The 11,022-nt window shown below is 45.7% G+C and overlaps 20 non-coding genes across 20 annotated transcripts; all 20 read right to left on the minus strand.

Moving 5' to 3' along the window:
• Nucleotides 1–249: 249 nt before the first annotated feature.
• On the minus strand, nucleotides 250–322 carry TRNAS-CGA (transfer RNA serine (anticodon CGA)). Its single transcript has one exon. It is a non-coding gene; the product is annotated as a tRNA-Ser (tRNA).
• Nucleotides 323–716: 394 nt separating this feature from the next.
• TRNAS-CGA (transfer RNA serine (anticodon CGA)) lies at nucleotides 717–789 on the minus strand. Its single transcript has one exon. It is a non-coding gene; the product is annotated as a tRNA-Ser (tRNA).
• A 395-nt stretch (nucleotides 790–1,184) lies between these two features.
• On the minus strand, nucleotides 1,185–1,257 carry TRNAS-CGA (transfer RNA serine (anticodon CGA)). The gene has a single exon. It is a non-coding gene; the product is annotated as a tRNA-Ser (tRNA).
• Nucleotides 1,258–1,652: 395 nt separating this feature from the next.
• Nucleotides 1,653–1,725, minus strand: TRNAS-CGA (transfer RNA serine (anticodon CGA)). The gene has a single exon. It is a non-coding gene; the product is annotated as a tRNA-Ser (tRNA).
• Nucleotides 1,726–2,119: 394 nt separating this feature from the next.
• TRNAS-CGA (transfer RNA serine (anticodon CGA)) lies at nucleotides 2,120–2,192 on the minus strand. Its single transcript has one exon. It is a non-coding gene; the product is annotated as a tRNA-Ser (tRNA).
• A 394-nt stretch (nucleotides 2,193–2,586) lies between these two features.
• TRNAS-CGA (transfer RNA serine (anticodon CGA)) lies at nucleotides 2,587–2,659 on the minus strand. The gene has a single exon. It is a non-coding gene; the product is annotated as a tRNA-Ser (tRNA).
• A 395-nt stretch (nucleotides 2,660–3,054) lies between these two features.
• On the minus strand, nucleotides 3,055–3,127 carry TRNAS-CGA (transfer RNA serine (anticodon CGA)). Its single transcript has one exon. It is a non-coding gene; the product is annotated as a tRNA-Ser (tRNA).
• Nucleotides 3,128–3,522: 395 nt separating this feature from the next.
• TRNAS-CGA (transfer RNA serine (anticodon CGA)) lies at nucleotides 3,523–3,595 on the minus strand. The gene has a single exon. It is a non-coding gene; the product is annotated as a tRNA-Ser (tRNA).
• A 394-nt stretch (nucleotides 3,596–3,989) lies between these two features.
• TRNAS-CGA (transfer RNA serine (anticodon CGA)) lies at nucleotides 3,990–4,062 on the minus strand. Its single transcript has one exon. It is a non-coding gene; the product is annotated as a tRNA-Ser (tRNA).
• Nucleotides 4,063–4,456: 394 nt separating this feature from the next.
• Nucleotides 4,457–4,529, minus strand: TRNAS-CGA (transfer RNA serine (anticodon CGA)). The gene has a single exon. It is a non-coding gene; the product is annotated as a tRNA-Ser (tRNA).
• A 395-nt stretch (nucleotides 4,530–4,924) lies between these two features.
• TRNAS-CGA (transfer RNA serine (anticodon CGA)) lies at nucleotides 4,925–4,997 on the minus strand. The gene has a single exon. It is a non-coding gene; the product is annotated as a tRNA-Ser (tRNA).
• A 395-nt stretch (nucleotides 4,998–5,392) lies between these two features.
• TRNAS-CGA (transfer RNA serine (anticodon CGA)) lies at nucleotides 5,393–5,465 on the minus strand. The gene has a single exon. It is a non-coding gene; the product is annotated as a tRNA-Ser (tRNA).
• A 394-nt stretch (nucleotides 5,466–5,859) lies between these two features.
• On the minus strand, nucleotides 5,860–5,932 carry TRNAS-CGA (transfer RNA serine (anticodon CGA)). Its single transcript has one exon. It is a non-coding gene; the product is annotated as a tRNA-Ser (tRNA).
• Nucleotides 5,933–6,326: 394 nt separating this feature from the next.
• TRNAS-CGA (transfer RNA serine (anticodon CGA)) lies at nucleotides 6,327–6,399 on the minus strand. The gene has a single exon. It is a non-coding gene; the product is annotated as a tRNA-Ser (tRNA).
• Nucleotides 6,400–6,793: 394 nt separating this feature from the next.
• TRNAS-CGA (transfer RNA serine (anticodon CGA)) lies at nucleotides 6,794–6,866 on the minus strand. The gene has a single exon. It is a non-coding gene; the product is annotated as a tRNA-Ser (tRNA).
• A 394-nt stretch (nucleotides 6,867–7,260) lies between these two features.
• On the minus strand, nucleotides 7,261–7,333 carry TRNAS-CGA (transfer RNA serine (anticodon CGA)). Its single transcript has one exon. It is a non-coding gene; the product is annotated as a tRNA-Ser (tRNA).
• Nucleotides 7,334–7,726: 393 nt separating this feature from the next.
• Nucleotides 7,727–7,799, minus strand: TRNAS-CGA (transfer RNA serine (anticodon CGA)). Its single transcript has one exon. It is a non-coding gene; the product is annotated as a tRNA-Ser (tRNA).
• An 860-nt stretch (nucleotides 7,800–8,659) lies between these two features.
• Nucleotides 8,660–8,732, minus strand: TRNAS-CGA (transfer RNA serine (anticodon CGA)). The gene has a single exon. It is a non-coding gene; the product is annotated as a tRNA-Ser (tRNA).
• Nucleotides 8,733–9,126: 394 nt separating this feature from the next.
• Nucleotides 9,127–9,199, minus strand: TRNAS-CGA (transfer RNA serine (anticodon CGA)). Its single transcript has one exon. It is a non-coding gene; the product is annotated as a tRNA-Ser (tRNA).
• Nucleotides 9,200–9,593: 394 nt separating this feature from the next.
• TRNAS-CGA (transfer RNA serine (anticodon CGA)) lies at nucleotides 9,594–9,666 on the minus strand. The gene has a single exon. It is a non-coding gene; the product is annotated as a tRNA-Ser (tRNA).
• Nucleotides 9,667–11,022: the final 1,356 nt, after the last annotated feature.

The following is an 11,022-nucleotide window of genomic DNA, read 5'->3' on the forward strand; positions in this document are numbered from 1 at the left end:
TTTTAAATTAATTATGCTTTAAACTGTGAAATCAAATATAGAATATTTGTAGTGACAAAAACTGTAAAGAAGCTCTAAATATCGGGAATTTCACTACAAGATTGTATAAACTGGCAGGTATAATAGTCATATCATGAGAAGCCAACAAACACTGACACCAAGGACAACATAGGGGAAATTACTTGTGTTTAATAAATGAAATAAAGAAACCATAAATTAATGGAAATTAAAGTGGATGAAAAAACAACTTGCCGCAGGTGGGAACCGAACCCACAACCTTCGCATTTCGCGTGCGATGCTCTACCAATTGAGCTACCGCGGCGCTGTTTCCCCATCCACTTTCTTGGGTATTTATGTGTCCTAGTAGAACCCTGGGAGTGTTAGCCAGCGCCATCACTCACATACCTTGGCGGCTGACGTGGAACGTCTTTCTTGCCGCAGGCGTCACGAGAACGTGATCTTTTTGGGTGAAGGCAACTGGTCAATAAACCCACACATGCTACCTGAAGGCATCAATGTTGCCGGATTCGAGACCCTCGTTATGTAATAAACGAGAAGAGAGGGGGTTAACCGAGGGTCCCGATATTTATTAGTCATATCATGAGAAGCCAACAAACACTGACACCAAGGACAACATAGGGGAAATTACTTGTGTTTAATAAATGAAATAAAGAAACCATAAATTAATGGAAATTAAAGTGGATGAAAAAACAACTTGCCGCAGGTGGGAACCGAACCCACAACCTTCGCATTTCGCGTGCGATGCTCTACCAATTGAGCTACCGCGGCGCTGTTTCCCCATCCACTTTCTTGGGTATTTATGTGTCCTAGTAGAACCCTGGGAGTGTTAGCCAGCGCCATCACTCACATACCTTGGCGGCTGACGTGGAGCGTCTTTCTTGCCGCAGGCGTCACGAGAACGTGATCTTTTTTGGGTGAAGGCAACTGGTCAATAAACCCACACATGCTACCTGAAGGCATCAATGTTGCCGGATTCGAGACCCTCGTTATGTAATAAACGAGAAGAGAGGGGGTTAACCGAGGGTCCCGATATTTATTAGTCATATCATGAGAAGCCAACAAACACTGACACCAAGGACAACATAGGGGAAATTACTTGTGTTTAATAAATGAAATAAAGAAACCATAAATTAATGGAAATTAAAGTGGATGAAAAAACAACTTGCCGCAGGTGGGAACCGAACCCACAACCTTCGCATTTCGCGTGCGATGCTCTACCAATTGAGCTACCGCGGCGCTGTTTCCCCATCCACTTTCTTGGGTATTTATGTGTCCTAGTAGAACCCTGGGAGTGTTAGCCAGCGCCATCACTCACATACCTTGGCGGCTGACGTGGAGCGTCTTTCTTGCCGCAGGCGTCACGAGAACGTGATCTTTTTTGGGTGAAGGCAACTGGTCAATAAACCCACACATGCTACCTGAAGGCATCAATGTTGCCGGATTCGAGACCCTCGTTATGTAATAAACGAGAAGAGAGGGGGTTAACCGAGGGTCCCGATATTTATTAGTCATATCATGAGAAGCCAACAAACACTGACACCAAGGACAACATAGGGGAAATTACTTGTGTTTAATAAATGAAATAAAGAAACCATAAATTAATGGAAATTAAAGTGGATGAAAAAACAACTTGCCGCAGGTGGGAACCGAACCCACAACCTTCGCATTTCGCGTGCGATGCTCTACCAATTGAGCTACCGCGGCGCTGTTTCCCCATCCACTTTCTTGGGTATTTATGTGTCCTAGTAGAACCCTGGGAGTGTTAGCCAGCGCCATCACTCACATACCTTGGCGGCTGACGTGGAACGTCTTTCTTGCCGCAGGCGTCACGAGAACGTGATCTTTTTGGGTGAAGGCAACTGGTCAATAAACCCACACATGCTACCTGAAGGCATCAATGTTGCCGGATTCGAGACCCTCGTTATGTAATAAACGAGAAGAGAGGGGGTTAACCGAGGGTCCCGATATTTATTAGTCATATCATGAGAAGCCAACAAACACTGACACCAAGGACAACATAGGGGAAATTACTTGTGTTTAATAAATGAAATAAAGAAACCATAAATTAATGGAAATTAAAGTGGATGAAAAAACAACTTGCCGCAGGTGGGAACCGAACCCACAACCTTCGCATTTCGCGTGCGATGCTCTACCAATTGAGCTACCGCGGCGCTGTTTCCCCATCCACTTTCTTGGGTATTTATGTGTCCTAGTAGAACCCTGGGAGTGTTAGCCAGCGCCATCACTCACATACCTTGGCGGCTGACGTGGAACGTCTTTCTTGCCGCAGGCGTCACGAGAACGTGATCTTTTTGGGTGAAGGCAACTGGTCAATAAACCCACACATGTTACCTGAAGGCATCAATGTTGCCGGATTCGAGACCCTCGTTATGTAATAAACGAGAAGAGAGGGGGTTAACCGAGGGTCCCGATATTTATTAGTCATATCATGAGAAGCCAACAAACACTGACACCAAGGACAACATAGGGGAAATTACTTGTGTTTAATAAATGAAATAAAGAAACCATAAATTAATGGAAATTAAAGTGGATGAAAAAACAACTTGCCGCAGGTGGGAACCGAACCCACAACCTTCGCATTTCGCGTGCGATGCTCTACCAATTGAGCTACCGCGGCGCTGTTTCCCCATCCACTTTCTTGGGTATTTATGTGTCCTAGTAGAACCCTGGGAGTGTTAGCCAGCGCCATCACTCACATACCTTGGCGGCTGACGTGGAGCGTCTTTCTTGCCGCAGGCGTCACGAGAACGTGATCTTTTTTGGGTGAAGGCAACTGGTCAATAAACCCACACATGCTACCTGAAGGCATCAATGTTGCCGGATTCGAGACCCTCGTTATGTAATAAACGAGAAGAGAGGGGGTTAACCGAGGGTCCCGATATTTATTAGTCATATCATGAGAAGCCAACAAACACTGACACCAAGGACAACATAGGGGAAATTACTTGTGTTTAATAAATGAAATAAAGAAACCATAAATTAATGGAAATTAAAGTGGATGAAAAAACAACTTGCCGCAGGTGGGAACCGAACCCACAACCTTCGCATTTCGCGTGCGATGCTCTACCAATTGAGCTACCGCGGCGCTGTTTCCCCATCCACTTTCTTGGGTATTTATGTGTCCTAGTAGAACCCTGGGAGTGTTAGCCAGCGCCATCACTCACATACCTTGGCGGCTGACGTGGAGCGTCTTTCTTGCCGCAGGCGTCACGAGAACGTGATCTTTTTTGGGTGAAGGCAACTGGTCAATAAACCCACACATGCTACCTGAAGGCATCAATGTTGCCGGATTCGAGACCCTCGTTATGTAATAAACGAGAAGAGAGGGGGTTAACCGAGGGTCCCGATATTTATTAGTCATATCATGAGAAGCCAACAAACACTGACACCAAGGACAACATAGGGGAAATTACTTGTGTTTAATAAATGAAATAAAGAAACCATAAATTAATGGAAATTAAAGTGGATGAAAAAACAACTTGCCGCAGGTGGGAACCGAACCCACAACCTTCGCATTTCGCGTGCGATGCTCTACCAATTGAGCTACCGCGGCGCTGTTTCCCCATCCACTTTCTTGGGTATTTATGTGTCCTAGTAGAACCCTGGGAGTGTTAGCCAGCGCCATCACTCACATACCTTGGCGGCTGACGTGGAACGTCTTTCTTGCCGCAGGCGTCACGAGAACGTGATCTTTTTGGGTGAAGGCAACTGGTCAATAAACCCACACATGCTACCTGAAGGCATCAATGTTGCCGGATTCGAGACCCTCGTTATGTAATAAACGAGAAGAGAGGGGGTTAACCGAGGGTCCCGATATTTATTAGTCATATCATGAGAAGCCAACAAACACTGACACCAAGGACAACATAGGGGAAATTACTTGTGTTTAATAAATGAAATAAAGAAACCATAAATTAATGGAAATTAAAGTGGATGAAAAAACAACTTGCCGCAGGTGGGAACCGAACCCACAACCTTCGCATTTCGCGTGCGATGCTCTACCAATTGAGCTACCGCGGCGCTGTTTCCCCATCCACTTTCTTGGGTATTTATGTGTCCTAGTAGAACCCTGGGAGTGTTAGCCAGCGCCATCACTCACATACCTTGGCGGCTGACGTGGAACGTCTTTCTTGCCGCAGGCGTCACGAGAACGTGATCTTTTTGGGTGAAGGCAACTGGTCAATAAACCCACACATGTTACCTGAAGGCATCAATGTTGCCGGATTCGAGACCCTCGTTATGTAATAAACGAGAAGAGAGGGGGTTAACCGAGGGTCCCGATATTTATTAGTCATATCATGAGAAGCCAACAAACACTGACACCAAGGACAACATAGGGGAAATTACTTGTGTTTAATAAATGAAATAAAGAAACCATAAATTAATGGAAATTAAAGTGGATGAAAAAACAACTTGCCGCAGGTGGGAACCGAACCCACAACCTTCGCATTTCGCGTGCGATGCTCTACCAATTGAGCTACCGCGGCGCTGTTTCCCCATCCACTTTCTTGGGTATTTATGTGTCCTAGTAGAACCCTGGGAGTGTTAGCCAGCGCCATCACTCACATACCTTGGCGGCTGACGTGGAGCGTCTTTCTTGCCGCAGGCGTCACGAGAACGTGATCTTTTTTGGGTGAAGGCAACTGGTCAATAAACCCACACATGCTACCTGAAGGCATCAATGTTGCCGGATTCGAGACCCTCGTTATGTAATAAACGAGAAGAGAGGGGGTTAACCGAGGGTCCCGATATTTATTAGTCATATCATGAGAAGCCAACAAACACTGACACCAAGGACAACATAGGGGAAATTACTTGTGTTTAATAAATGAAATAAAGAAACCATAAATTAATGGAAATTAAAGTGGATGAAAAAACAACTTGCCGCAGGTGGGAACCGAACCCACAACCTTCGCATTTCGCGTGCGATGCTCTACCAATTGAGCTACCGCGGCGCTGTTTCCCCATCCACTTTCTTGGGTATTTATGTGTCCTAGTAGAACCCTGGGAGTGTTAGCCAGCGCCATCACTCACATACCTTGGCGGCTGACGTGGAGCGTCTTTCTTGCCGCAGGCGTCACGAGAACGTGATCTTTTTTGGGTGAAGGCAACTGGTCAATAAACCCACACATGCTACCTGAAGGCATCAATGTTGCCGGATTCGAGACCCTCGTTATGTAATAAACGAGAAGAGAGGGGGTTAACCGAGGGTCCCGATATTTATTAGTCATATCATGAGAAGCCAACAAACACTGACACCAAGGACAACATAGGGGAAATTACTTGTGTTTAATAAATGAAATAAAGAAACCATAAATTAATGGAAATTAAAGTGGATGAAAAAACAACTTGCCGCAGGTGGGAACCGAACCCACAACCTTCGCATTTCGCGTGCGATGCTCTACCAATTGAGCTACCGCGGCGCTGTTTCCCCATCCACTTTCTTGGGTATTTATGTGTCCTAGTAGAACCCTGGGAGTGTTAGCCAGCGCCATCACTCACATACCTTGGCGGCTGACGTGGAACGTCTTTCTTGCCGCAGGCGTCACGAGAACGTGATCTTTTTGGGTGAAGGCAACTGGTCAATAAACCCACACATGCTACCTGAAGGCATCAATGTTGCCGGATTCGAGACCCTCGTTATGTAATAAACGAGAAGAGAGGGGGTTAACCGAGGGTCCCGATATTTATTAGTCATATCATGAGAAGCCAACAAACACTGACACCAAGGACAACATAGGGGAAATTACTTGTGTTTAATAAATGAAATAAAGAAACCATAAATTAATGGAAATTAAAGTGGATGAAAAAACAACTTGCCGCAGGTGGGAACCGAACCCACAACCTTCGCATTTCGCGTGCGATGCTCTACCAATTGAGCTACCGCGGCGCTGTTTCCCCATCCACTTTCTTGGGTATTTATGTGTCCTAGTAGAACCCTGGGAGTGTTAGCCAGCGCCATCACTCACATACCTTGGCGGCTGACGTGGAACGTCTTTCTTGCCGCAGGCGTCACGAGAACGTGATCTTTTTGGGTGAAGGCAACTGGTCAATAAACCCACACATGCTACCTGAAGGCATCAATGTTGCCGGATTCGAGACCCTCGTTATGTAATAAACGAGAAGAGAGGGGGTTAACCGAGGGTCCCGATATTTATTAGTCATATCATGAGAAGCCAACAAACACTGACACCAAGGACAACATAGGGGAAATTACTTGTGTTTAATAAATGAAATAAAGAAACCATAAATTAATGGAAATTAAAGTGGATGAAAAAACAACTTGCCGCAGGTGGGAACCGAACCCACAACCTTCGCATTTCGCGTGCGATGCTCTACCAATTGAGCTACCGCGGCGCTGTTTCCCCATCCACTTTCTTGGGTATTTATGTGTCCTAGTAGAACCCTGGGAGTGTTAGCCAGCGCCATCACTCACATACCTTGGCGGCTGACGTGGAACGTCTTTCTTGCCGCAGGCGTCACGAGAACGTGATCTTTTTGGGTGAAGGCAACTGGTCAATAAACCCACACATGCTACCTGAAGGCATCAATGTTGCCGGATTCGAGACCCTCGTTATGTAATAAACGAGAAGAGAGGGGATTAACCGAGGGTCCCGATATTTATTAGTCATATCATGAGAAGCCAACAAACACTGACACCAAGGACAACATAGGGGAAATTACTTGTGTTTAATAAATGAAATAAAGAAACCATAAATTAATGGAAATTAAAGTGGATGAAAAAACAACTTGCCGCAGGTGGGAACCGAACCCACAACCTTCGCATTTCGCGTGCGATGCTCTACCAATTGAGCTACCGCGGCGCTGTTTCCCCATCCACTTTCTTGGGTATTTATGTGTCCTGGTAGAACCCTGGGAGTGTTAGCCAGCGCCATCACTCACATACCTTGGCGGCTGACGTGGAACGTCTTTCTTGCCGCAGGCGTCACGAGAACGTGATCTTTTTGGGTGAAGGCAACTGGTCAATAAACCCACACATGCTACCTGAAGGCATCAATGTTGCCGGATTCGAGACCCTCGTTATGTAATAAACGAGAAGAGAGGGGGTTAACCGAGGGTCCCGATATTTATTAGTCATATCATGAGAAGCCAACAAACACTGACACCAAGGACAACATAGGGGAAATTACTTGTGTTTAATAAATGAAATAAAGAAACCATAAATTAATGGAAATTAAAGTGGATGAAAAAACAACTTGCCGCAGGTGGGAACCGAACCCACAACCTTCGCATTTCGCGTGCGATGCTCTACCAATTGAGCTACCGCGGCGCTGTTTCCCCATCCACTTTCTTGGGTATTTATGTGTCCTAGTAGAACCCTGGGAGTGTTAGCCAGCGCCATCACTCACATACCTTGGCGGCTGACGTGGAACGTCTTTCTTGCCGCAGGCGTCACGAGAACGTGATCTTTTTGGGTGAAGGCAACTGGTCAATAAACCCACACATGCTACCTGAAGGCATCAATGTTGCCGGATTCGAGACCCTCGTTATGTAATAAACGAGAAGAGAGGGGGTTAACCGAGGGTCCCGATATTTATTAGTCATATCATGAGAAGCCAACAAACACTGACACCAAGGACAACATAGGGGAAATTACTTGTGTTTAATAAATGAAATAAAGAAACCATAAATAATGGAAATTAAAGTGGATGAAAAAACAACTTGCCGCAGGTGGGAACCGAACCCACAACCTTCGCATTTCGCGTGCGATGCTCTACCAATTGAGCTACCGCGGCGCTGTTTCCCCATCCACTTTCTTGGGTATTTATGTGTCCTAGTAGAACCCTGGGAGTGTTAGCCAGCGCCATCACTCACATACCTTGGCGGCTGACGTGGAACGTCTTTCTTGCCGCAGGCGTCACGAGAACGTGATCTTTTTGGGTGAAGGCAACTGGTCAATAAACCCACACATGCTACCTGAAGGCATCAATGTTGCCGGATTCGAGACCCTCGTTATGTAATAAACGAGAAGAGAGGGGGTTAACCGAGGGTCCCGATATTTATTAGTCATATCATGAGAAGCCAACAAACACTGACACCAAGGACAACATAGGGGAAATTACTTGTGTTTAATAAATGAAATAAAGAAACCATAAATAATGGAAATTAAAGTGGATGAAAAAACAACTTGCCGCAGGTGGGAACCGAACCCACAACCTTCGCATTTCGCGTGCGATGCTCAACCAATTGAGCTACCGCGGCGCTGTTTCCCCATCCACTTTCTTGGGTATTTATGTGTCCTAGTAGAACCCTGGGAGTGTTAGCCAGCGCCATCACTCACATACCTTGGCGGCTGACGTGGAACGTCTTTCTTGCCGCAGGCGTCACGAGAACGTGATCTTTTTGGGTGAAGGCAACTGGTCAATAAACCCACACATGCTACCTGAAGGCATCAATGTTGCCGGATTCGAGACCCTCGTTATGTAATAAACGAGAAGAGAGGGGATTAACCGAGGGTCCCGATATTTATTAGTCATATCATGAGAAGCCAACAAACACTGAAACCAAGGACAACATAGGGGAAATTACTTGTGTTTAATAAATGAAATAAAGAAACCATAAATTAATGGAAATTAAAGTGGATGAAAAAACAACTTGCCGCAGGTGGGAACCGAACCCACAACCTTCGCATTTCGCGTGCGATGCTCTACCAATTGAGCTACCGCGGCGCTGTTTCCCCATCCACTTTCTTGGGTATTTATGTGTCCTAGTAGAACCCTGGGAGTGTTAGCCAGCGCCATCACTCACATACCTTGGCGGCTGACGTGGAACGTCTTTCTTGCCGCAGGCGTCACGAGAACGTGATCTTTTTGGGTGAAGGCAACTGGTCAATAAACCCACACATGCTACCTGAAGGCATCAATGTTGCCGGATTCGAGACCCTCGTTATGTAATAAACGAGAAGAGAGGGGGTTAACCGAGGGTCCCGATATTTATTAGTCATATCATGAGAAGCCAACAAACACTGACACCAAGGACAACATAGGGGAAATTACTTGTGTTTAATAAATGAAATAAAGAAACCATAAATTAATGGAAATTAAAGTGGATGAAAAAACAACTTGCCGCAGGTGGGAACCGAACCCACAACCTTCGCATTTCGCGTGCGATGCTCTACCAATTGAGCTACCGCGGCGCTGTTTCCCCATCCACTTTCTTGGGTATTTATGTGTCCTAGTAGAACCCTGGGAGTGTTAGCCAGCGCCATCACTCACATACCTTGGCGGCTGACGTGGAACGTCTTTCTTGCCGCAGGCGTCACGAGAACGTGATCTTTTTGGGTGAAGGCAACTGGTCAATAAACCCACACATGCTACCTGAAGGCATCAATGTTGCCGGATTCGAGACCCTCGTTATGTAATAAACGAGAAGAGAGGGGGTTAACCGAGGGTCCCGATATTTATTAGTCATATCATGAGAAGCCAACAAACACTGACACCAAGGACAACATAGGGGAAATTACTTGTGTTTAATAAATGAAATAAAGAAACCATAAATTAATGGAAATTAAAGTGGATGAAAAAACAACTTGCCGCAGGTGGGAACCGAACCCACAACCTTCGCATTTCGCGTGCGATGCTCTACCAATTGAGCTACCGCGGCGCTGTTTCCCCATCCACTTTCTTGGGTATTTATGTGTCCTAGTAGAACCCTGGGAGTGTTAGCCAGCGCCATCACTCACATACCTTGGCGGCTGACGTGGAACGTCTTTCTTGCCGCAGGCGTCACGAGAACGTGATCTTTTTGGGTGAAGGCAACTGGTCAATAAACCCACACATGCTACCTGAAGGCATCAATGTTGCCGGATTCGAGACCCTCGTTATGTAATAAACGAGAAGAGAGGGGGTTAACCGAGGGTCCCGATATTTATTAGTCATATCATGAGAAGCCAACAAACACTGACACCAAGGACAACATAGGGGAAATTACTTGTGTTTAATAAATGAAATAAAGAAACCATAAATTAATAACCATAAACCATAACCATAAACCATAAATAAATCACGTTCTCGTGACGCCTGCGGCAAGAAGGACGTTCCACGTCAGCCGCCAAGGTATGTGAGTGATGGCGCTGGCTAACACTCCCAGGGTTCTACTAGGACACATAAATACCCAAGAAAGTGGATGGGGAAACAGCGCCGCGGTAGCTCAATTGGTAGAGCATCGCACGCGAAATGCGAAGGTTGTGGGTTCGGTTCCCACCTGCGGCAAGTTGTTTTTTCATCCACTTTAATTTCCATTAATTTATGGTTTCTTTATTTCATTTATTAAACACAAGTAATTTCCCCTATGTTGTCCTTGATGTCAGTGTTTGTTGGCTTCTCATGATATGACTAATAAATATCGGGACCCTCGGTTAACCCCCTCTCTTCTCGTTTATTACATAACGAGGGTCTCGAATCCGGCAACATTGATGCCTTCAGGTAGCATGTGTGGGTTTATTGACCAGTTGCCTTCACCCAAAAAGATCACGTTCTCGTGACGCCTGCGGCAAGAAAGACGTTCCACGTCAGCCGCCAAGGTATGTGAGTGATGGCGCTGGCTAACACTCCCAGGGTTCTACTAGGACACATAAATACCCAAGAAAGTGGATGGGGAAACAGCGCCGCGGTAGCTCAATTGGTAGAGCATCGCACGCGAAATGCGAAGGTTGTGGGTTCGGTTCCCACCTGCGGCAAGTTGTTTTTTTATCCACTTTAATTTCCATTAATTTATGGTTTCTTTATTTCATTTATTAAACACAAGTAATTTCCCCTATGTTGTCCTTGGTGTCAGTGTTTGTTGGCTTCTCATGATATGACTAATAAATATCGGGACCCTCGGTTAACCCCCTCTCTTCAGGTATAATAGTTTCACACATGAGGTCAGTGTAGCAAGCTTGAAATTGGAATTAAAATAAATTGCTTTTATTGGCTAAAACTGCAAGCAATGTCACAAAACGGCATAAGTAAGTACACT

This window comes from Dermacentor andersoni, chromosome 10 (assembly GCF_023375885.2).
Source record: "Dermacentor andersoni chromosome 10, qqDerAnde1_hic_scaffold, whole genome shotgun sequence".
Taxonomy (NCBI): domain Eukaryota; kingdom Metazoa; phylum Arthropoda; class Arachnida; order Ixodida; family Ixodidae; genus Dermacentor; species Dermacentor andersoni.